This window comes from Polypterus senegalus, chromosome 8, assembly GCF_016835505.1.
Source record: "Polypterus senegalus isolate Bchr_013 chromosome 8, ASM1683550v1, whole genome shotgun sequence".
Lineage (NCBI taxonomy): Eukaryota > Metazoa > Chordata > Cladistia > Polypteriformes > Polypteridae > Polypterus > Polypterus senegalus.
The window spans coordinates 92,793,810-92,817,192 of record NC_053161.1 but is presented as its reverse complement, the minus strand read 5'-3'; positions in this window follow the sequence as shown (position 1 = coordinate 92,817,192).

Below are 23,383 nucleotides of genomic sequence, written 5' to 3'. Positions count from 1 at the left end.
ATGTAAAAGCACTGTTTTAAAATCATTTGATAACCAAATAATAAATAGCAAAAGTTAAAAATGCAGTTTAAAAATGCTGTTTGCTAAACATTCATTCTCTAGAAAGAAAACTTCTTTGGTAAATGAAATTAGGATAAGTACAAAATTTCATTTGTATCTTCTTACTTAAACCTGGCATAGTAAATCTGACTATACCTTAAGATGAGGCAGCACCAAATGATTATACTTTCCTTCGTAAATCAGTAGATACTGCTCAAGGAAGCTGCCTTGGGATAATTCTGTATAATGAACTGCAAACTGGTTAAAAAATTTTGGCAAATTTATATACTTTGAAATACTCATATTAGATATAAAAACAAATACCAGCAAAAGAGTAGTATTAGTATACAATTTTTTGTGCCCTTACATTGCAATATCTGGATTGCATCTCTGGAACAAAATTTGAAGATTTTTGAGAAACACAAACATTATTATGGGAAACAATATAGATTAACTAACATCTAATTATAATGTTACTTTGAAAGAGACTACGGTGGCTTCTTCTCTTAAAGCAAAAGTGATTAAAATACATAGAAGCTCTCCCTGGATAAAGAGCTTACACTGTTAAACTAGAGTGCAGAAAACCTTCCAGACAATACCAGACACTTCACACCCAGATAAACAGGCTTGAGCTGGGAAAACTATGTGTCCGACTTCAGCTGTGTAGGTGGAGGATGGAATAGCAGGCTGTTTGTTGCTTGCGCTGATTTGCACATTTGCAAAACAAAGACACTGATGAAGAAGTGCAAAGAAATTTAAGGTGGCCTGGAATTACAACTTTTTTCATAGGCTTCAGGGATTCTAGTGTTAATCAGGCACTTAAATGGATGGCATAGGATCAGGTGATGAGGGTTATTACAAAACAGTTTACATTAGCAATCAGCATTGATTCCTGTCATTGTTTTTGTTGTATGTACACTGTCCCACCTGGCACTGCAACTGCACTTTCTCATGTTGATTCATGGCAAGAGGCAACTCATTTCTTGTAGACTTCAGGTATTCTAGTGTTAAGCAGATCTGAACATCTCCTCCCAGCTTGTTCACACTTTACGGTCTTGCTTGCGCTTTCTTGTTCTCCTTTTCTCTCACCTCTACTGGAAACCTGTGTCAAGCTCTAGTCATCCTTCTCAGCTCTCACCTTTCTGAAACTGTCTCACTCACTTCTCAATCCTAATTTATTTTTCTCCTTTCTCACCTGCCCTTTTCCTATTCATCAGAATGGTTAACCTGAGCCGATGATGTGAATTATTAAGATGGGTGCACATGCAAGCCAGCACAAAAAAAAAAAAAACTAAAAGCAATTAATAAAATCAACCACAAAAAATGTCCCTCTGTCACTTGCCCCAGCACAATTACAGAAGCCCAAATATTATTAGTGAATTTTCACATTACTAGGGGTCTTCTGCCCCTAACCGTCATGAATGTGAAGGGGTGACTGTAATTGCTTTTCAGCACCCAATGGTGTTTTCATTCTTTCTTTGCTGCACTCGGCTTTCTGTCTTATTGTTTAGTAAATGGTAAGTATAAACCAGAAAAAAACATTTTTCATAACAGGACATACCAAGAAGCTGTTTGATGCATTAACTTAAACACCTCAATCTAAAGAGCTCTTAGCAGTATTGTGTTCATTAGATTGAAGTGTGTTTTTGTCAATTTTTGTTTGGATGCTGCTTGGCAATGGTGTTTATAGTTTTTCTTATGTGTGTTTGTACTTCTGTTTTATTCGTTGTCAAACAAATGTCAGTTAAATATTCATTAAATGTATTTTAAAAAGAAAAAGTGTTTTCAATGCATTGTTAATGTATTTATTTATTTATTGAAAGGGACATCTTTGTGCATTATTAAATCACTGTTAAAATAAATCTTCTCCGAAGGCCTTGTAGGCCATTGTAGAGTTGGGTGCTTAAATAGTTGACTTCTTTTAGAATCAACTATATTATAAACCACTTCAGTACATTCGTAATAAAAGTTGCTTTTGTCTGCTTTTAATACATAAAATTTCAAATCTGCTTTATTCTGAGGCCTGTTGTTGGTTGTTCTGTATGTGCGGCTAAGCTGCATATTAGTATGCAAATGTTTTGTATGACCATGGAGTTACAGTGTGAGAGTGTCATTTTAAGTTATCTATTAGGATATACTTAATTTAAACTGAACAAAACAGATTGAATTCCAAATAGAATTTTGAAAACACATTGTCAGCACATTTGTGCAAGACCCAGAGAAATGACCATTATGAAAATGAATATACTGCAATATGTTTTGGTTTTTTTTGTATCTCTATAGTGTGGTCTTCCTTTGCTTTCTGTATATACGATTTAACATTTTCAAGAATGTTAGTCTTTTTTGGAAAGAAATTAAAACAAAATCTCATTTATACAGAGGAAATAAAGGCCCAGTAAGGCAATCAAGGGAGTTCTTTGTTTTTAGACTTAAAAGAGGTAGAAAGGACATAAAAGTGATTTGAAAGGGAATAAGAACAATGGACTTATAGTTTGCTGTGTGGAACTACAGAGCATGTAATATATAGTATGATTCAGATGTAATGCACTTAGAAGACTGCTTAGAATATTGGTTCTGGGTTTGGACTCCTTTTCGCTAAGAAAATTTAAGAACCATGTTTCAAAGACCAGATTAAAGCTGCAAAGTTTATGAGCTATAAGAAAAGACCAATTTAGCTGAATGAAAGAAAAGGGAAGATATTATAGGAATATTCAAAGTTATATAAGAAATAATTAAAGTTAATAGCACCTGTTAATTTAAAATATGTTTTTAAACTCTGATCCAGAAGTTAGATATGAATTTATATTTAAATTATAAACCAAGAAAATGTACATTTATGAACCATAAATCCAGTTTCCTACCAGTCATTTTGCATTTACCACTTCAAGGACCATCAATTTTCAAATACATACTAAAGGAGTTAATAAGCATAGGCTAATTGATAAAAATGGCTTATGAAAAGACACATATTGGCAAACATATGCCTTTACATTTAGAACAATATTTATTTGATTATTTTCTTTTCCTAGTGAGATGCATGATATTTCACAAACTGATGAACTATAATGAATGGGTTGAATACCCTGTCTGTGTCAAAAACTATGCACGTCTTCTTAAATTGTTAATTTACTAATGTTATTAAACAAAAAATATCCATGTATCCATTTACCAAATCAATTTTATGGCAACAGTCACATACCAGGTTAATTTTGAATAGCAAATCAGCAAAATTCACATTATGAGTTTGAAAACACATGGTGATGTGAATTTACACCAACTTTTCTGGAGGTTTGAAGGAGCAGTGTGTATCTACACACCACTGTTCTGCCTAACAAGAAATGTAGTTTAATACTAAACTTAGCTTTAAATTAAATAAGCTTGAGTAAACGTTTTCTGCAAACAAGCTGAATAAGATATCCATGTAGGGATTAGGGATCTTTTAAGAAAAGTAATATGGAAGCAAACACAGGTATTTTATGAAAAAGCTGGCAGGTGGGACTTCAGTAATCTATCTGTTTACTGTTCTGGTTACTGTTCATTCTGCTTACATTTTCTTAGGTATTACCCAAGGCAACCTATTGGATATTTCAATATATTTAAAGAGATAGAGACACTGTGATGTTACACTTTGTTGTTCATGCAAGCAAAACGTAACACCAGGCCAACCATTGCTAAATAAACTGACACATCAATTTTAAGATTCATTTCAAGCAAATTATTATACTTTAAAGCAAAAGGAAATTAAAATGCAGCTGAGAATGTTACTTAATATTTATAAAGTCAACTCCTGTGTGTCATGTTCACATTGACTGACTTGCTCCTCTGAGGTGTAATGCATGCTTATCTGACGGCTTCATTCCAGCAGGATTCCATCATGCAGCTCATAGTTTTTCAGCAGTGGCTGTTCTTAACCCATGTTATAGACCCCCAGAGGAAAAAAAATACTGCTCAGTGATATCCTGTTTGGTTGTTAGAAGACAAAGTTTTGATTCTCATTACTGAATCATTTAGGTTTAATTTTTCACTCACTTACTTTTCACCTAAATGCCTCAGCAGCATCTATCAATAAAACAGCAAGAAATAAATAAGGAACTAAGGCTGAGATAAAATTCAGATATAAGCCTGAGAAACTGAAGAAAGTACAGAGATTTCAGCAGTGTATCATTCAAGCGACATTAATAACTTAATTGTTTCACCCTGTACTAAATAAAAGCAACCCTGGAACCTTACTAGAGCAAATGTATCCATCCATCTGATATGTCAATAGAAATGTGGATATAATAAATAACAGGACTTGAAAAATACAATAGTAAATCAACTCAAAATAGGACATTTATTGTAAATTCAAATTACATTAATCAAGTGGTAGAAAATAATAAATTATTAATAAATAGATTATATTAGATAAACTTTAACGAGAGGGAGGTCAGTGGAATGGTGAGGATGTAGGGAGTAGAGTTGGCGAAGGTGGATGAGTTTAAACACTTGGGATCAACAGTACAGAGTAATGGGGATTGTGGTAGAGAGGTGAAGAAGAGAGTGCAGGCAGGGTAGAATGGGTGGAGAAGAGTGTCAGGAGTAATTTGTGACAGACGGGTATCAGCAAGAGGGAAGGTCTACAGGACGGTAGTGAGACCAGCTATGTTATATGGGTTGGAGACAGTGGCACTGACCAGAAAGCAGGAGACAGATCTGGAGGTGGCACAGTTAAAGATGCTAAGATTTGTATTGGTTATGACAAGGATGGATATGATTAGAAATGAGTAGAGGGTTGGATGGTTGGGAGACAAATTCAGAGAGGCAAGATTGCGTTGGTTTGGACATGTGCAGAGGAGAGATGCTGGGTATATTGGGAGAAAGATGCTAAGTATACAGCTTCCAGGGAAGAGTAAAAGAGGAAGGCCTATGTGAAGGTTTATGGATGTGGTGAGAGAGGACATGCAGGTGATGGGTGTAACAGAATAAGATGCAGAGGACAAAAAGATATGGAAGAAGATGATCCGCTGTGGCAACCCCTAACGGGAGCAGCCGAAAGAAGAAGAAGAAGAATCCCATGAGGAAATTCAAATGCATACAGCAGCAGAAAAATAAAAAACAAGGATATAGGCTCACTTGACAGATAATTCAGCAAATCAATCAATTGATAAGTAAATAAATAAATAAAAATACATTTAACAAGTGCATCAGGTAGAAGCATTGAATTGCTTGATAGCTGAGGGCAAAAGAATGGCCCAGAGTCACTTCTTAGCACACAATTGTTGGAAACAACAACAACTTTTATTTATAAAGCACAAACCGGAAAAAGAACAGAAGAGAGAGTAAGGGTTATTGCGGATTTTGGAGCCACCATGAATAGCAAAGATAATTAATTGAATATATACAGCATCAGGATTAAACTAAAACGAAGCTATGAGAAAGCCATGTTAAAGTTATGTGTTTTTAGCAGTTTTTTAAAGTGCTCCACTGTATTGGCCAGGCGAATTTTTTATTGGCAGGCTATTCCAGATTTTAGGTGCATAACAGCAGAAGGCCGCCTCACCACTTCTTTTAAGTTTTCCTCTTGGAATTCTAAGTGGACACTCATTTGAAGATCTAAGGTTACGATTAGGAATATATGGTGTCAGACATTCACTGAAAATACACTGAAACTAACCGCATATTGTTTATTAGTGTAATGCATCTGATTGTAATTAACTTGTAACAATATAATGATCCAAGGAATAGCCATAGTATTCCAAATACCATAACTGCTTTAGCGTTGTTACTATACCTGCACCTTCTTCTTCTTTCAGCTTCTCCCGTTACAGCGGATCATCTTTTTCCATATTACTCTCACTGCACCACTCTGAGTATTTATATGACTGTACAGTATCTGAGTGTGAATCACAGCAGCAGCTGATCGGAAAGAGAATTATCGGTATACAGCTTCAAGAACACGCTGTCTCAGCCACTGCAAAACGCCTCAAAGTCTTTCCTGTACGGACCTCGCGGTTCAGAAACAGTTTCATCCCAAGAACTTTAAACGCACTCAATCAAGTGCTCCTTGTAGAACTGTTTGTACTTATAAGTACAATTGCCTCATTGTAAACTTGCACTACAGTTATAATATTACACAACCTGAGCCACTTTATAAAGCGCGTATTTACATATGATGACGATATCATTTTTAAGATGAAATGCAGCAAAATATGTTTATTATATTATACAGATAAAACTTTAACTTCATTTAAATAATCTATATTCTTCACTGGGAGTGTCGTGAAGGATAGAATAATTAAACATGTACTACGAAGATATTTCAATGTTCCTTAAACATTTTGAACAATTGGCGCTAAGCTTACAGATGGCTTAACTTCTATTACAGAGCTGATTGTGTGGTGATTGGGTATTTGGGGAAAGAAAAGCAAGGACTGCAGTGGCGGCTACGCCAATATATATTGAATATAAAACAGAAAGAGAAAATAACAACACAGCTAAAAACACAGCGACAAATTTCGGCAAAAGTTAAATGCTTGTGTCATGAGCACGAGGCGGCTATACAGTGTCTGCAACGGACGTGGCCATCCACCATACATAATCTACTTTACTGACATTGGCGGGCGAAGGAGCCACCGATTCTTCCTCTGCCCAATGCCACCACAAGCCTAGAGCTGCCCCTGAGTACTGCTGCAATAAATTATTTCATCGAAGGTCGCACACAATCACTGCGCCGTGAAACTCATGTTTAATAACGTGCTTTAACTCCTATCATCATAAAAATTAAATCACATATACATCTCAGTATTTTAGTTATTCAGAGAGCTGTAATATCACGAATGTAATGGATTCTGTGTTCAGTTGGAGGAAGAGAGCCGGCTTAAGAAGCAAGTAGTGATTCACGCACACAGAGCACATAGAAGATCAAATACAAAACAAAGCATTTAACGTGTTACTTTAATTACGATGTGATTTGAGAAACTGGTTAATTAAACGATTTTAAGATGAAGTTTATGATGTTCTACTTTAATGACAAAATAAACTACGTGATTAAAGTGGAAATGTCGAGATTGAAGTTGACATTTCGTGTTTTTTCCCCACTGTGTGCCTTTTTTTCTCTGTACCCTAATAAGCTTTAATATGACACTCAGACAGTGGGCTACAACTCGCCTTTTCACAACGACTTTGATATCTGACTTCTTTTTTATTTCCGGCACTGTGCGATTTTGTGAACGTGAGCTTTCAAGTTTCTCAAACACGCTTTGTTAACCGATCAACTTCCTTTTGTTGTTTATACCACGGTTTAATTAAACAAATAGTATGTTTTTCCTTCGCCTCCACTTGGTATTTGCTGAAATTCTTATATTTTCCCCCCGTGCTTTTCCCATTGTCTTTTCACAAAAGGCTGTGCTTAAGGGTGATTTATATTGATTTGCATATTCAAAGAGGCGTAATTCTAGGAGGAGTTGGGGCGTTACATAAAGCGTGTGCTCGAGTGTTACTTTTCACGCTGATCGGGATTTATGTAGCGGAAGAACGTAGAAGTTGGAGTACGCACAGATTCCTGCATCTGGATTTTTCTGTGCAGAAGCACATTTCGGCTTTTGTGCTTACGCCATGTTATAGTGCGAGTTCTACGCACGTTGTTATACATGAGGCCCCTGGTCAACAAAACCTTTACCGTATGGACAGAAAAATCTCAAGGTGTTTGTATTTTCTTGACAACAATTCATCTGCCACTTTGCACAGGAGACATCCTTTTTTTAAAATAAAACAGCACTGATCGAGAGACTGATGGTCAACATGCAAGATCAGCATATTGTTGTTGACGAATCACTTATACTTTAAAAAGACTGTTTAAAAACGAAGCGATACACACCTTGTAAAATTCCTGAGTTGGTAACCTCTCTACTGAACTACCGGTAGGCAGATGAAGAGAGTCTGCCTACTGCAGAAAAACTAAACCTACTAATATGTTTTTGTATTTATTCTGTATTTATCATCTTTTTATTTTACATTCACAGCTCAAAAAAACCAATACAGTATTGTAAAAATAATCCAGTAGCAAAATTATGTGTTAAAATATTTAACCCCCTTTCTTCAATTATTCTCCCTCTCTTAGAATGGATAGTTGAGATATCATGCTCTATTTCTTCTTAACATTAGCCATATCATATTCATTGTATACCAGGGATTTTTCCAGCCTTGCATCCAAAGCTGCTGGGATAGTCACCAGGGGCCTCATGTATAACGCCGTGCGTAGAACTCGCACTATAACATGGCGTAAGCACAAAAGCCGAAATGTGCTTACGCACAGAAAAATCCAGATGCAGGAATCTGTGCGTACTCCAACTTCCACGTTCTTCCGCTACATAAATCCCGATCAGCGTGAAAACTAACGCTCGTGCACGCGCATTTTGTAACGCCCCAAATCCTCCCAGAATTACGCCTATTTGAATATGCAAATCAATATAAATCGCCCTTAAGCGCAGCCTTCTGTGAAAAGACAATGGGAAAAACACGGGGGGAAACATAAGAATTTCAGCGAATACCAAGTGGAGGCAAAGGAAAAACATACTATTTGTTCAAATAAGCCGTGGTATAATCAACAAAAGGAAGTTGATCGAGTGGCATAGCGTGTTGGAGAAACATGAAAGCTCACATCCACAAAATCGCACAGTGCCGGAAATAAAAAAGAAGTCACATATCAAAGTCGCCGTGGAAAGCCGAGTTGTAAGCCCACTGTCTGAGTGTCATATGAAAGCTTATTAGGGTACAGAGAAAAAAGCCAACCGGTGAGGAAAAAGCACAAAATGTCCACTTCAATCTCGACATTTCCACTTTAATCACGTAGTTTATTTTGTCATTTAGTAGATTATAAACTTCATCTTAAAATCGTTTAATTAACCAGTTTCTCAAATCACATCGTAATTAAAGTAGCACGTTAAATGCTTTGTTTTGTATTTGATCTTCTACTCGTATGTGATCTATGTGTGTGAATCACTACTTGCTTCTTAAACTGGCTCTCTTCCTCCAACTGGACACAGAGTCCATTACATTTGTGATATTACATCTCTCTGAATAACTAAAATACTGAGATGTATACGTGATGTCATTTTCATGATGATAGGAGCTAAAGCACATTATTAAACATGTGTTCCATGAGCCTCGTGCTCATGACAAGCATTTATCTTTTGTCGAAATTTGTCGCTGCGTTTTTAGCTGTGTTGTTATTTTCTCTTTCTGTTTTATATTCAATATATATTGGCGTAGCCGTCACTGCAGTCCTTGCTTTTCTTTCCCCAAGTAACCGATCGCCATACAATCAGCTCTGTAATAGACGTTAAGCCATCTGTAAGCTTAGCGCCGATTCTTCAAAATGTTTAAAGAACATTGAAATATCTTCGTAGTACATGTTTAATTATTCTATCCTTCACGACACTCCCAGTGAAGAATATAGATTATTTAAATGAAGTTAAAGTTTTATGTGTATAATTTAACAAACATATTTTGCTACATTTCACCTTAAAAATGATATCGTCATCATATGTAAATACGCGCTTTATAAAGTGGCCCAGGTTGTGAGATATTATAACTGTAGTGCAAGTTTACAGTGGGGTGATTGTACTTATAAGTACAAACCGTTCTACAAGGAGCAATTGATTGAGTGCATTTAAAGTTCTTGGGATTAAACTGTTTCTGAACCGCGAGGTCTGTACAGGAAAGGCTTTAAAACGTTTTGCCGTGGCTGAGACAGCGTGTCCTTAAAGCTGTATACCGATAATTCTCTTTCCGATCAGCTGCTGCTGTGATTCACACTCAGATACAGTGATATAAATACTCCGAGTCGTGCAGTGAGAGTAATATGAAAAAAGATGATCCGCTGTGGCAACTCCTAACGGGAGGAGCTAAAAGAAGAAGAAGAAGTGAGAGTAACATCGCTAAAGCAGTTATGGTATTTGGAATACTATGGCTGTTCCCTGGACCATTATATTGTTACGAGTTAATTACAATCAGATGCATTACACTAATAAACAATATGCGGTTAGTTTCGGTGTATTTATAAAGCCGCGTCATGAAAATAATGAGTAATCACACAAGAACAGTACCACTGCTTTGACGCTGGGTGCCGCCAGTTTGCAAAACCGAGCAGAGAACTTGCGTACGACAAGGCATGAGGTACCGTGGAAAAGTGCGTGGCTTTATGCAAAGTTTAGGTTTTACACATCGCGATTTGAACGTGGAAAAGTTCTTACGCAACATTTCTGTGCGTACGCACCGTTTATACATGAGGCCCCAGGTCTCCTGCAATCCTGCTATGGATACCCGGGTTGAGAAAATGTATATATTAGTCCTAATCTCAGATGCTGTCTCTGTCATTTTGTGGCTGCCTATACTCCTTTTACTCAGCTCATTATGGGTTTACTGTTCTTATACATGGACTATTCAAGTCTCACTGCTGCTACCCTTGACACTACACACTTCAACAACAACAACAACATTTATTTGTATAGCACATTTTCATACAAACAGTAGCTCAAAGTGCTTTACATAATAAAGAATAGAAAAATAAAAGACACAATAAGAAAACAAAATAAATCAACATTAATTAACATCGAATAAGAGTAAGGTTCAATGGCCAGGGGGGACAGAAAAACAAAAAAAACTCCAGACGGCTGGAGAAAAAATAAAATCTGTAGCGATTCCAGACCATGAGACCGCCCAGTCCCCTCTGGGCATTCTACCTAACATAAATAAACAGTCCTCTTTGGATTTAGGGTTCTCACGGAAGGGCTTGATGATGATGATGGTCACGTAGACTTCTGCCTTTAAATCCATCCATCGTTGTTAGAGCATCATGAAGCTTTGAGTAGGTGGAGGTGGCGCAGGCCACCACCACAAAGAAACCGGAAAAAGAAACAGAAATGAGAGTAGGGGTCAGTACGGATTTTAGAGCCTCCATGAGTAGTTATTATAAGAAAATTGAACAATTAAGTTAAATTAAATTAAATTGAAGTTATATAAAGGCCATGTTAAAGTAATATGTTTTCAGCAGTGTTTTAAACTGCTCTACTGTATTAGCCTGGCGAATTCCTATTGGCAGGCTATTCCAGATTTTAGGTGCATAGCAGCAGAAGGCCGCCTCACCACTTCTTTTAAGCTTTGTTCTTGGAATTCTAAGGAGACCTTCATTTGAGGATCTGAGGTTACGATTTGGAATATAAGGTGTCAGACATTCCGATATATAAGATGGGGCGAGATTATTTAAGGCTTTATAAACCATAAGCAGAATTTTAAAGTCAATCCTGAATGACACAGGTAACCAGTGTAGCGACATCAAAACTGGAGAAATGTGTTCGGATTTTCTTTTCCTAGTTAGGATTCCAGCAGCTGCATTCTGCACTAGTTGCAAACGATTTATGTCTTTTTTGGGTAGTCCTGAGAAGAGTGCGTTACAGTAATCTAGTCGACTGAAAACAAACGCGTGAACTAATGTCTCAGCATCTTTCAGTGATATAAAAGGTCTAACTTTACTTATGTTTCTTAAGTGAAAAAATGCTGTCCTAGTGATCTGATTAATATGCGATTTAAAATTCAGATTACAGTCAACAATTACCCCTAAGCTTTTTACCTCTGTCTTGACTTTTAATCCTAATGTATCCAGTTTATTTCTAATAGCCTCATTGTATCCATTATTGCTAATCACTAAGATTTCAGTTTTCTCTTTATTTAACTTGAGAAAGTTACTATTCATCCATTCTGAGATACAAGTCAGACATTGTGTTAGTGAATCAATAGAATCGGGGTCATCAGGTGCTATTGATAAGTACAGCTGCGTGTCATCAGCATAGCTGTGGTAGCTCACGTTGTGCTCTGAGATAATCTGACCTAACGGAAGCATGTAGATTGAGAATAACAGCGGACCCAGGATAGAGCCTTGTGGAACACCATATCGGATATCATGTGTCTTCGAGTTGTAATTACCACAACTAACAAAAAATTTTCTCCCTGTCAGGTAGGATTCAAACCAATTTAGGACCGTGCCAGAGAGGCCCACCCATTGACTAAGGCGATTTTTAAGAATATTATGATCAATGGTGTCAAACGCGGCACTCAGATCTAAGAGGATGAGAACAGATAAATGGCCTCTGTCTGCATTTACTCGCAAATCATTTACTACTTTAACGAGTGCAGTTTCTGTGTTGTGATTTGTTCTAAAACCCGACTGAAATTTATCAAGAACTAGCAAAATACCCGCGCTTCGCAGCGGAGAAAGTAGTGTGTAGATGTGTAGATTTTGCTCTCCATAAAAATATATCCTGTCAAAATTATACAAATTCAAATATGAACATGCTGCATAACAAAACCTGGAAATATAAATAAAATGTGTTCCTTTCAGCAATAACAAATCAAATCATTCAGTTGTCTTTGCTCATATGTCATTTTAGAGCTGGACGCCTGGCATCTTTTTTTGGCAACAAGTTCGTTTATGTTTGGTGTGAGGTTCTGTGTTGTGGAGATTCTCAGGATGGATTGCAGGTGCTCATCAGTGAGTCGACTCCTGTGTGCTGTTTTGTTAGTCTTTATCACTGAGAAGAGCTTCTCACACAGATATGTGCTACCAAACATGCACAAGGTTCGAGCCGCATGTAGACGGACTTTTTGTTCTTCAAAGTCACCAAAGCGCCGTGCAAACTCAGTGCGCAGTGCGCTCAGTTTATCAGCAAAGTGCGTATTTGGGAACACCGTAGTGACGACTTGGTTTAACATTACTTGGCAACAGGGTTGCACTGGTGCATTTGTGTCTCCCATAAAAGCAGCTTCACTTGAAATCACTTTGTGATTGTGCATGGGTAAAAACGTCCGCTGAAGTGTCAGATTCTTATTTAATTCTTCTGCTTTCTGTATCTTCTGCATTGCATTCAGGTTACCCTGATGTTTTGTCTCATAGTGCCGTCTTAGATTAAATTCTGTAATTACAGCCACATTAGCTCCACAAATGAGACACACGGGTTCAGTAAACATATACTCAGCCTCCCATCGGTTTTAAAGGCTCTATTTTCAGAATCAACTTTTCTCTTCAGCATCGTGTGAGCTAGCTTCGCAATAACTTGCAGCATCATAAGCTAGACTTGATTAACGTGGTAAGTGTTCGGCAAGGCAGCTGAAGCGTTGCATTGCATTATGGGATCTGTAGTTTATTGTGTTACCAGCGCTTCATATACCCGGGCTTTAATAACAATAATACAGTATATAAAATGATCTCGGGCGGATATAATTACACGCCGGGCGGATGTGGCCCGCGTCCTTGAGTTTGACACATATGGACTAAATAGAACTTGAAAAGATATATTTTTCAAATGTGATCGCAATTCAGATAGAGTTGACGCGCACTACAGCCTGCATGCCTCAATAAGTCATCCTCCCCTCGCTCTTACTTTTTTACCGTTCATCTAATGAATACACTGAGTATGGCTTTACCAAAACAATCATTGATGGCGAATAAAGTATCCATTATTCGAGTATGTAGTTCGGGATATATATATACATATATATATATACCCGCGTATCGCAGCGAGAAGTAGTGTGTTAAAAAAGCTAGAAAAAGAAAAGGGAACATTTTAAAAATAACGTAACATGACTGTCAATATACAGTATTTGTTTTGTGAGTGTTACTGAGTGTTGCTGTCATCAAGGATTTGATTATCATTATTTCTTTCAATCAGGTTCGTATTTGTAGGATGTGTTGTGTTCAAGTTACATTCCGTGTTTGTCAATCGTTGTAAAGATGACAGGTTTCATTCATCGATTCGTTTCTTACTGCATCAATAAACAGCTCGTCTTCTTCTTTATCTGAGACCTGACACACTGCATGCACGGGTTTTTTACACTGTCTTCCTTTAGCGGGACATTAACTTTTTCCACCGTGTGCTTTGTTTCCGCAGTAGCTGGATTTATGAATATGCTTGTATCAGACGCTTCATATTTTTTGCTGCCTTTTCAATTGTGTAATTCGGTTTTGTTCAGCTCTTTGGAACTGTTGCTTTTTATCTGTGCACTGCGTCAGTTCACGTGAGCCGCCGGTGTACATGCATCGAAGGTTCCCAGCTGTGCTGGTGCCATCTCGTGCTATGTCCATGGCTGTATTTAATGTTACCTTAGTCCTTTCTCTCGCAGTTTGCTGAGTTTGTGTCAAACACCACCCTGACCATCTCATCTTCCTCTCCATAAGCACAGTCCTTCACCCGTGAATATTTAGTGGGAGTTTGCTATTGGATTGCCGCTGACGGACGGCCTTATATGGGCAGGCACTAAATTACAAACGCCAGCGGAAGCCTGTCTATGAACTTAATTTAAAGTGTAGGTTTACATCGTGCTTTGTTTCCGAAGTAGCAGAACTCATGAATATGGTTGTATATGTCACTCGCTCGCTTCTTATTGTTTCGCTGCCTTCTCAATTATATAATGCATGTTTTCTTCAGCGCTTTTTGGAGGTCTTCCTGGTTTTCTATGTACTGCGTGATTACGTGGAAGGCGTGATGATGTCACACGAAACTCCGCCCCCACGCCGTTCAAGATCATCTCCATTACAGTAAATGGAGAAAAACAGCTTCCAGTTATGACCATTACGCGTAGAATTTCGATATAAAACCTGCCCAACTTTTGTAAGGAAGCTGTAAGGAATGAACCTGCCAAATTTCAGCCTTCTACCTACACGGGAAGTTTGAGAATTAGTGATGAGTTAGTGAGTGAGTGAGTGAGTGAGGGCTTTGCCTTTTATTAGTATAGATAGCATGTTTATTGAGGTGGTCATTTAACTGCATAATGACTGCCTTCTCCAGAACTTTACTTAAGAAAGGCAGGTTAGAGATGGGTCTAAAATTTTCAAGAGCCGAGGGTCAAGATTATGTTTCTTAAGAAGGGGTTTAACTACAGCAGTCTTAAGACAGTCTGGGAAGACCCCAGTATCTAATGACGAATTTACTATGTCAAGAACATTATCAATTAGCACGCCTGATACTTCTTTGAAAAACCTTGTTGGTATTGGATCAAGGGTGCAGGTGGAGGATTTTAATTGAGATATTATTTTTTGTAAATCAGGTAAATCTATCCTAGTGAAAGAGTTTAATTTGTTTATAACAGAATGCTGGGGTTTAGGAGGATCCTTAGTGTTGGAGGGATATACTATGTTATTTCTAATATCATTAATTTTTTGATTGAAAAATACAGCGATAGCCTCACAGGTTTTACTGGAAGTACTTAGGAGGCATTCCTTTGAGTTACCTGGGTTTAGTAGGCGATCAATTGTAGAAAATAAGACTCTGGGATTACTAGCATTGTTATTTATAATCTTGGAGAAATAGCAGTGTCTCTCAAGACGGACAGTGTTATTGTATTCTGTTATTTTGACTTTTAATATTTCATGGTGGATAGTAAGTTTAGTCTTCCTCCATTGACGCTCAGCTCTACGGCATGTTCTCTTTAAATCAGACACTCTTTGGGTCTTCCATGGTATAACAATGCTAGAAGATTTTTTCACTGTCTTTTCAGGTGCAACTATGTCAACAGCAGCTCTCACTTTAGTATTAAATCTTTCCACCTTACTATTTACATTATCCTCACTATTATAGTTGGCACTATAAACGGACTGATTGCTTAGAATGTTTGTAAGTTTTAAAGCTGCTGCCGAGTCAAAGAAGCGTTTTTAACAATATGCTTCTCATGAGTGTTTTTTATCATTATTTCTATATTAAAAAGTAGAAGAAAATGGTCTGATAGACCAATATCAATGATCTGTTTTATATCAACTTTCAGTCCTTTAGTAATCACTAAGTCTAACGTATGACCTGCTTTATGTGTAGGCTGATTTATGAGCTGTCTCAAATCAAAAGAATCCAGGAGGTTCATAAATTCTTTTACTTTTAGATCACACTGATTATCTATATGAAAATTAAAGTCGCCAACTATTAGGAGTGTGTCATAGTTAGTAATTAAAATTGACATTAAGTCAGAGAATTCCTCAAAAAAAGACGCGTTGAATTTTGGAGGTCTATACACGGATAATACTAGAACTTGAGAATCTCCATGAATAACAACGGCGAGATACTCAAAGGACTTGAACTTACCAAAACTGACATCTTTACATTTTAACGGCTCGAGTAAATGTTAGCCAATCCGCCCCCCTTTTTCCCTGGCGGTCTGTACGAGTAAAACTGTAATCCGGAGGCGCAGATTCGATTAAAACTACGCGCCGTCTGATTTAAGCCACGTTTCACTTAGTGCAATAAAATCTATTTTTTTATCACTAATAAGATCGTTGATAAAAAACGTTTTGTTAGTTAAAGCTCTAACATTTAATAGTGCCATATTTAATGTTTCTAAGGTGCAGAGATGAGTACTATGTGCGTTATTGATATTTGGAATAGGAACTAAATTATTTTATTAGCCGCTCTGTGTGTATTTTTTGTTTAATCTGTGATCTGTTTTTATAGTTTTAATACATTGTTCCTCTAAAATAGTAATTTTAATTAGATTATTGGAGTTTATGCCAAATTTCCTAGATTTTCTACGTGCATTGAGATTGCTTATTACAGTATTAATGCTGTGCACTTGAACGGAAGATTCTATTAAACACTTATCATGTCCTAGCACAACAGTATCATTTCGGAAAGGGTTAAGAGCAGAGATAGATAGTCAAGAAAACGAATTACCTTCGATATGTTTTCGAGAGGACCGGCACGAAACTGTTCGGATGCAGGCCATCACGCTTGAAGAGACGCGGCCTTTCCAAAAAGAGATTCCAATTGTTGATGAAACCGACATCCTTCTTCTTGCAGAAACCCTGTAGCCAGTTGTTCAATCCTAGCAGACGACTGTAGTACTCGTTGGATCGTCTGACGAGAGGTAGTGGACCCGAAACAAAGATCTTTGCCGATGGGGTCCTCTCCTTCGTGTCTTTTTTCAAAGCTGTGAAATCAGCCTTCAGGATTTCTGATTGTCGGTGCCTTATATCGTTTACGCCGGCATGCAAGACGATTGCTCCAACTGCCCTCTCCTTGTGTTTCTCGTAGACTGCTGGCACGTTTCATTACATCTCGGACACGAGCACCGGGAAAACAAGAAACAAACGATTTTGCATTAGGGCATGCGACATTAAGGTTTCTAACGATGGAATCACCTACCACTATTACATCACCAGGGGCTGAAGGCGAACTGGGGACGCGGAGAGGGTCAAACCGGTTCTGAGAAAGGATGCTCGCCTGTGCCGATGGAGGTGCTGTGGCCTTGAACCCCTGCATGCATAGCTGAAATCCACCGAGGTCATCAGCGCTGTCGCTCCTACGAGACGCGGGGGTGAGGTCGGCACAACGCGGGGTTGATGTTTCGCCGGTTCCAGATGTCAAGGACGGTTTATCCAGCAGCCAGGCCTTCAGATCCCTAAGGTATCTTCGTCGGGACAGGAGTTTCTTTATCTGTTCGTCGAGTGCCTGGAGTTCTTCAACTACAATTTCAACGCGAGTTACCCCACTGTCGGCCATTTTCTGCTTTGTGCCCTAGGAGAAATGAGAGAGAGAGAGAGGTGAACTTGTTTTCCTTTGTTTCCTTTAGTAGAGACAGGTGGGATCTACACACTAATTCAAGCCTAAGAGCCCAGTTCTTCCTAAGCCCCCATGATTTTCATGATCACACCTGTCAGAACACAGTAGGATCTATTTTTGATTTTTGATATCTTTTCAGGCTTGCAGGTGGCAAAATTCTGTCTATTAATTGTATGTGCCTGAGATGGATTCGGAGATCAATATGGCTATAACAAAGTTCAGTATAGGAGATTTTTGAATAGAATTTTGAAGGCATTCATTTTAAGCAAATTGTCTTGGAGTGAGATATGTTGTGTACTGTAGACATTTAGAATAAAAAACACTCAAACCTTAAAATTCAACAAAATTCCATTACAAATTTGCCCATTTTGGACAATAAAGGAAAAGATGAAAGTGCCAAAAACTAATATAAAAATGCAAAACTAGAATAATCTTGGTCCCTGCATCCACAAGACAAAGTCCTTCACAACTTTCCCGTGCTCTGACTCATTTCCATTTTTAATGCAGCCTATGATGGATAAGTCATTTGAAAATTTCTGTATATGTCAAGCACTGGTGTTGTGCTGCAAGTCTGTTGTGTAGAGAGTAAACAGGAAGGGAAATAGGACAGCTCCTTGAAGTGCTTCTCTGTTACACATCACCATTTCTGACACGCAGTCTTTTCAGCCTTACAAACTATTGTCTGTTGATCATGATCCAGGAAATTGTAGTGTTCACCATTAATCATGCTGAAATCAACTTATAGTCAAACGTGAAACATATTCCCCTTATGTCTGTGAAGATTCTCAGTCATCCAGATGAAATTATCTGGAAGTTGAGTCATGGCAACTGGACTTCTTTCTTGTTAGGTAGATACGTTTCACTGCTCATCCAAGCAGCTTCTTTAGTCTGAAGAATGTTGTTAGAGACCACAATTGTATCCTTCAGGTTAGTTTCACTTCACACCTGCCCTGAATAGACTCGAGTAATACAAAAGAAGGGGGAGGTGTGGGTAGATGTAACCATCACACCTTTTAACAGCCCCTCCATCCCCCACAGAGTGGGTCTTTAAGAGTGGTCTCCTTATGCGGTTTCAAAAACTTCCATTTCTACGTTAACTGGTCAAATTTAAGCAATAGTCACTATTTGAACCAATTTTAAAACAGATATGAACAGTCATTCATCAGTGTTTGTATTTAATATAATATAAAAATTCATTTTAACTATTAAACAGTATCTTTCTAATGTCAAGAACATCAAAACCTCTTAAAAACAACTGAAATAAACAGGTTGTATTGGTCTTAATCTTTCCCCAAATAGTAGTAGTAGTAATAATAAAAACACAACTCATTTCAATATATGTGTTCTACTGTGTGACTGCTTTACATCAAAACATTTTATATTACCTAGGTCTGTACTGTTGGGGGAAAAAAGGAGAAGAAAAAATTATGGCGATAAAGAAAATCAATAACAAAGAGTGTAAGTCTCCCTCCTCGGGGTTAATTGTTGCAGCCTTATTCAGAAAAATGACTTGAGCGGTCAGATGAACAAAAATATGAAACAGATGAAAGGCCAGGAGATCAAAAAACAGTAAATATATTTATGATTTGTAAGGTACAACTTTCAGTATAGGAACTCTAAAGGTTTAGGTAAACTCCCAGAAAGAATGAAGAACAAAATGTAAAATCTGACAGAATCCATAAATTGTCAAAAAACATCTACCCATCCATTTACTGAAAAAATACAACATTTACTTCTATAATATATTATCATGCACAGAATGTATTTCAAAGTGATTTTATAAGATGTTAAAGTGAGAAGTCAAGCAAAATGACACCTTCTATTGGCTAACTAAGAAGATTACAATACGTAAGTTTGATTACATCTTGCCTGAAGAAGGTGCCTGGGTTGCCTTGAAAGCTTGCATATTGTAATCTTTTTGGTTAGCCAATAAAAGGTGTCATTTTGCTTGATTTCTCACCACATTCATAACGGCTAACACAGTACAACACCATTGTACTTAAGATGTTAAAGAAATTGTTGCAAGAAAAGAGAAACAAATTAAATTAGGAAGGAATAGTAATGAATAAATAACAAAAAACAGTGTGGGCTTACATAATAAACATACATAATTAATTGGAAAGTATATTCCTTTTATGTAATATTGTATTCTAACTCTAAAGATAAGTCAGAAAACAAGGTCAGAAGGCCTTGAGAACAGAAAAAAAAGCTTTATTTTAAGCTGGAGAAAAATACAAAATCTGCAGGGGTCCCAAGGCCAAACGCCAACCTAGCCCCCACTAGGCATTTTACTTAACGTAAATGTTTTTAAATCATTACTCTTTGTATCCAGGCATTGCCTAAGAGGATTTGATGCAGTGGACCTTATGGACAACTGGGGCACCTACCTTCATTTGAGCATTACAGGTGGCTGCACGGTGCCTCAGTCAGGCAGTAGTGGCATTTTAAACTAGAAAAGAAAACTGAGAAGAGTGGGGATTAGTAAAGATAGTAGATCGCTAAAGAAAATTATAATTGTACACATGTATAGTCTATTAGGAGTACAAATAAAATGTAGCTACCACAAACACAAATTAAAAAGGTGGATTTTAGGAGATTTTTTAAAGTGATCTATGATGTTAGCCTGGCATATCACTGTTGGTAATGTATTCCAGAGTTTTGGCGCATAACAGCAAAAGGCCACACTACGACTTATGCTTAGGTCTTTGAAAAATAAGCAGACCACTATTACGAGATCTAAGGTTATGACTTGGAATATGGGGAGATGGGCATTCCAAAACACAGAAAGGAGCCAGATTGTTTAAAGCTTTATATATCATTAGCTGTATTTTAAAGTCAATTCTAAAGGTCACTGGAAGCCAATGTAATGATGCTAAAACTGCTCCAGTTTTTTTTTTTTGGTTAAGATTCTTGCTGCTGCATTCTGAACAAACTTCAACTGATTGATTTCTTTCTTAGAAAGTCCTGTTAGGAATGCAGTACAGTAATCTATTTGACTAAATATGAGTGTAAATTAACTTATCATTTTGCAGTGTTATGAAAGACAATCTGGCACTAATGTGAGATTGGAGATTGAAAATAACAGAGGGCCCAGAATAGATCCTTGTGGTACACCATATACAATATTATGGATTCTCAAACTACAATCACCACAACTAACAAAGAATTTTCAACATACTAAATAAGACTGAAATCAATTTAAGACACTGCCTGAGAGCCCCATCCATTATCTAAGACTATTCATAAGAATACTGTCATCTATGGTGTCAGATGCTGCGCTCAAGTCTAACAGAACAAGAACAGGTATTTCTTCTTTTTCTTCTTCGTCTTCATCCATTTTGACTTCTATGTGGGGTTGATATTTTATAGGTTTCAGCATGAATTTTATGGCCGGCTGCCTTGCCTGACACCAACCCTCCGCATTTATATGGCCTTTTTTAGTCTGAAAAGCTGAAGGAGGAATGTAGTTTCTTAGTTTCTGATTCAGTTCTCTGTCTTGCCTCAAGCATAAGAAATTAATATCTGCCACATCTTGTTAGTCTGCACACCACTCAGTTATGCTCCTGGCTTATGTCTCACTCATGTCTTTGTTCAATAATTCCCAATCAGTCAATGGCTGTCTTTTTTTTGTAAATCTACGCATCTGGCCAATCCGAGGAAATCAGTTACCCGATTCTTCTCACATTGAAAGCTTATTGGCTTATACAGCTTTCTAATTTGGTCTAAAGATGATGACTTTGTTTTTGATTGTGCCCATGGGAGTTCCTTTGATCATTGCTGTCATTACAGGCTTCAATCTTAGTTATTATTCGTGGGTTTAGGACACACTTCCTCTAATCCCAAATTCTGGTCCTTTCTTTGAAAACAAATTTATTATGTAAATTTATTATGTGGACTTCATTGGTCATGACCACAGATTTGTTTCTGAATATGATTTAGTCTAGTCTAGTTTTTTTTTTTAGTTATCTGTTTGTAAAGTGCTTTGGTTTCTTGTCTGTGGTGACATTTTGATTAGGCAGCATTTATTAGCACTGGCCTTGGCTTGTCCTTGATTTAGCGTTTTGGATGTATCTACAAATAGAGTTATATGTGTTTAAGGATTTTCCGATTATGCCTTGGACAGCATGGTGATTCAGTTGTTAGTGCTAATTTCTCATATTGGTATCCCTACCACTTTCTATAGAAATGGTCTGCTTTTTCAGCCCATGATGTTAACATCCCAGTAAGGTTACATTACCATCGACTTCCCAATAAAATGCTACTGACTGCTGGATAAACAGGAATGCTTTACTTGTCATTTGTGGTTTTTCAAGCTTAGGTACCAATTATAATAAATGAGGAGAAATCTTCAGTGAGAAAAAAATGCAGCCTTTTTCAAACCATTATCATTGATAACAAAATATTTTTGACTCATTTGTTTTTTAAGTCTGCTGATTTCAATCCAATGTTACAGAATCAACTCATTACACAATAATATATTATTCATTCTTAAAAAAGAGTTACAAACAAAAAGAAAATAACAGATATATGTCATAATTATCTATCTTTGGTTTTTCTTATTTGCAAGATGGAACAGTAGTAAGAATGAACCCATAGCGTGTCACTCAATTCTGGTTTTATTGAGTAACTACTCTGAAAATGTTTTTTCACAGTAGGAAAACAAAAGCTGAACTATCAGTTATACATATTGGTTTTATGGTTCAGATATTTCATCTGTGAATGACAAAATTGATAATAATTGTTTATCATTCAACCATACACAAGTCTAACTTTTTTGTTTTTTTTGCTCTTTACACCATGTTAACAATTTGGGAAAACAAATAAACATTATTTTAAGGATTTGTATTTTATATACAGCATTTCTAGAAATCTATAAATAATTTATTTTTATAGTTTTAGGATGTACAAGATTCTTTTATGCACCCTTGTTAAGAAAGATACTGTAGTAAGTCAGGTCCAAATACTTGTCTGAAAAATGTATATTAATATTAATGCTGACTTTTACAATAAATTTCAACTGACAAGAAACAACAAGAAGTTTTCAAGTGAAACTCTCTTCCTCAGTTAATCTCTTTCTACCATATTCTGCAAGAGTCACTCAGCATACAGTATATAATAAAAACTAGCTAACTTTTGCTGCGTCGTGGCTTTGCTCTATCATAGAATCTGGCTTTTTTCACTTTTTCATTTTTTGTTACCGTTCATACACACAACATGCCATGTAAAGCACATAATGTTGAGTGATGACTGGTATTGTGAACACAGGGAAGACATGCAGGTAAGACAACAGCACTGACTTTTTATAGAAAATGTAATGTAGTGTAATTAGTGCAGATTTATATTAAGTACAATTAAACTCTTAATTGCTCACTTGACCAAAGCATACCCAGTGTTGTATAATTACTATGTCAAAATACTATGTTACTGTACATGAGCATGTTTTGAGAATAATTCTACTTTAATTGAGAATAAAATGTTCAGTCTACTTTCACTTTTCTATATTTTCAAATGCCCATGGTTACTTATGGCTGCATATTTACTTAGACACATCTGTTACAGCAATCTTAAACCAGAAAACAAAATAACAATGCAAATATACATTGCGTTTTACTCAGTTATCTAAAATACAAGCCTTTCCTGTATATAGGAAGAATCTCAGCCAGTTATTAAATGTGTGCCAATGGCGCAAAAATCTGATTGTCTATACAGCCTTTCCAAGTACACCTTTTTGTAATATATTTTTGAATGGGTATAAAGCAGTTAAGAGA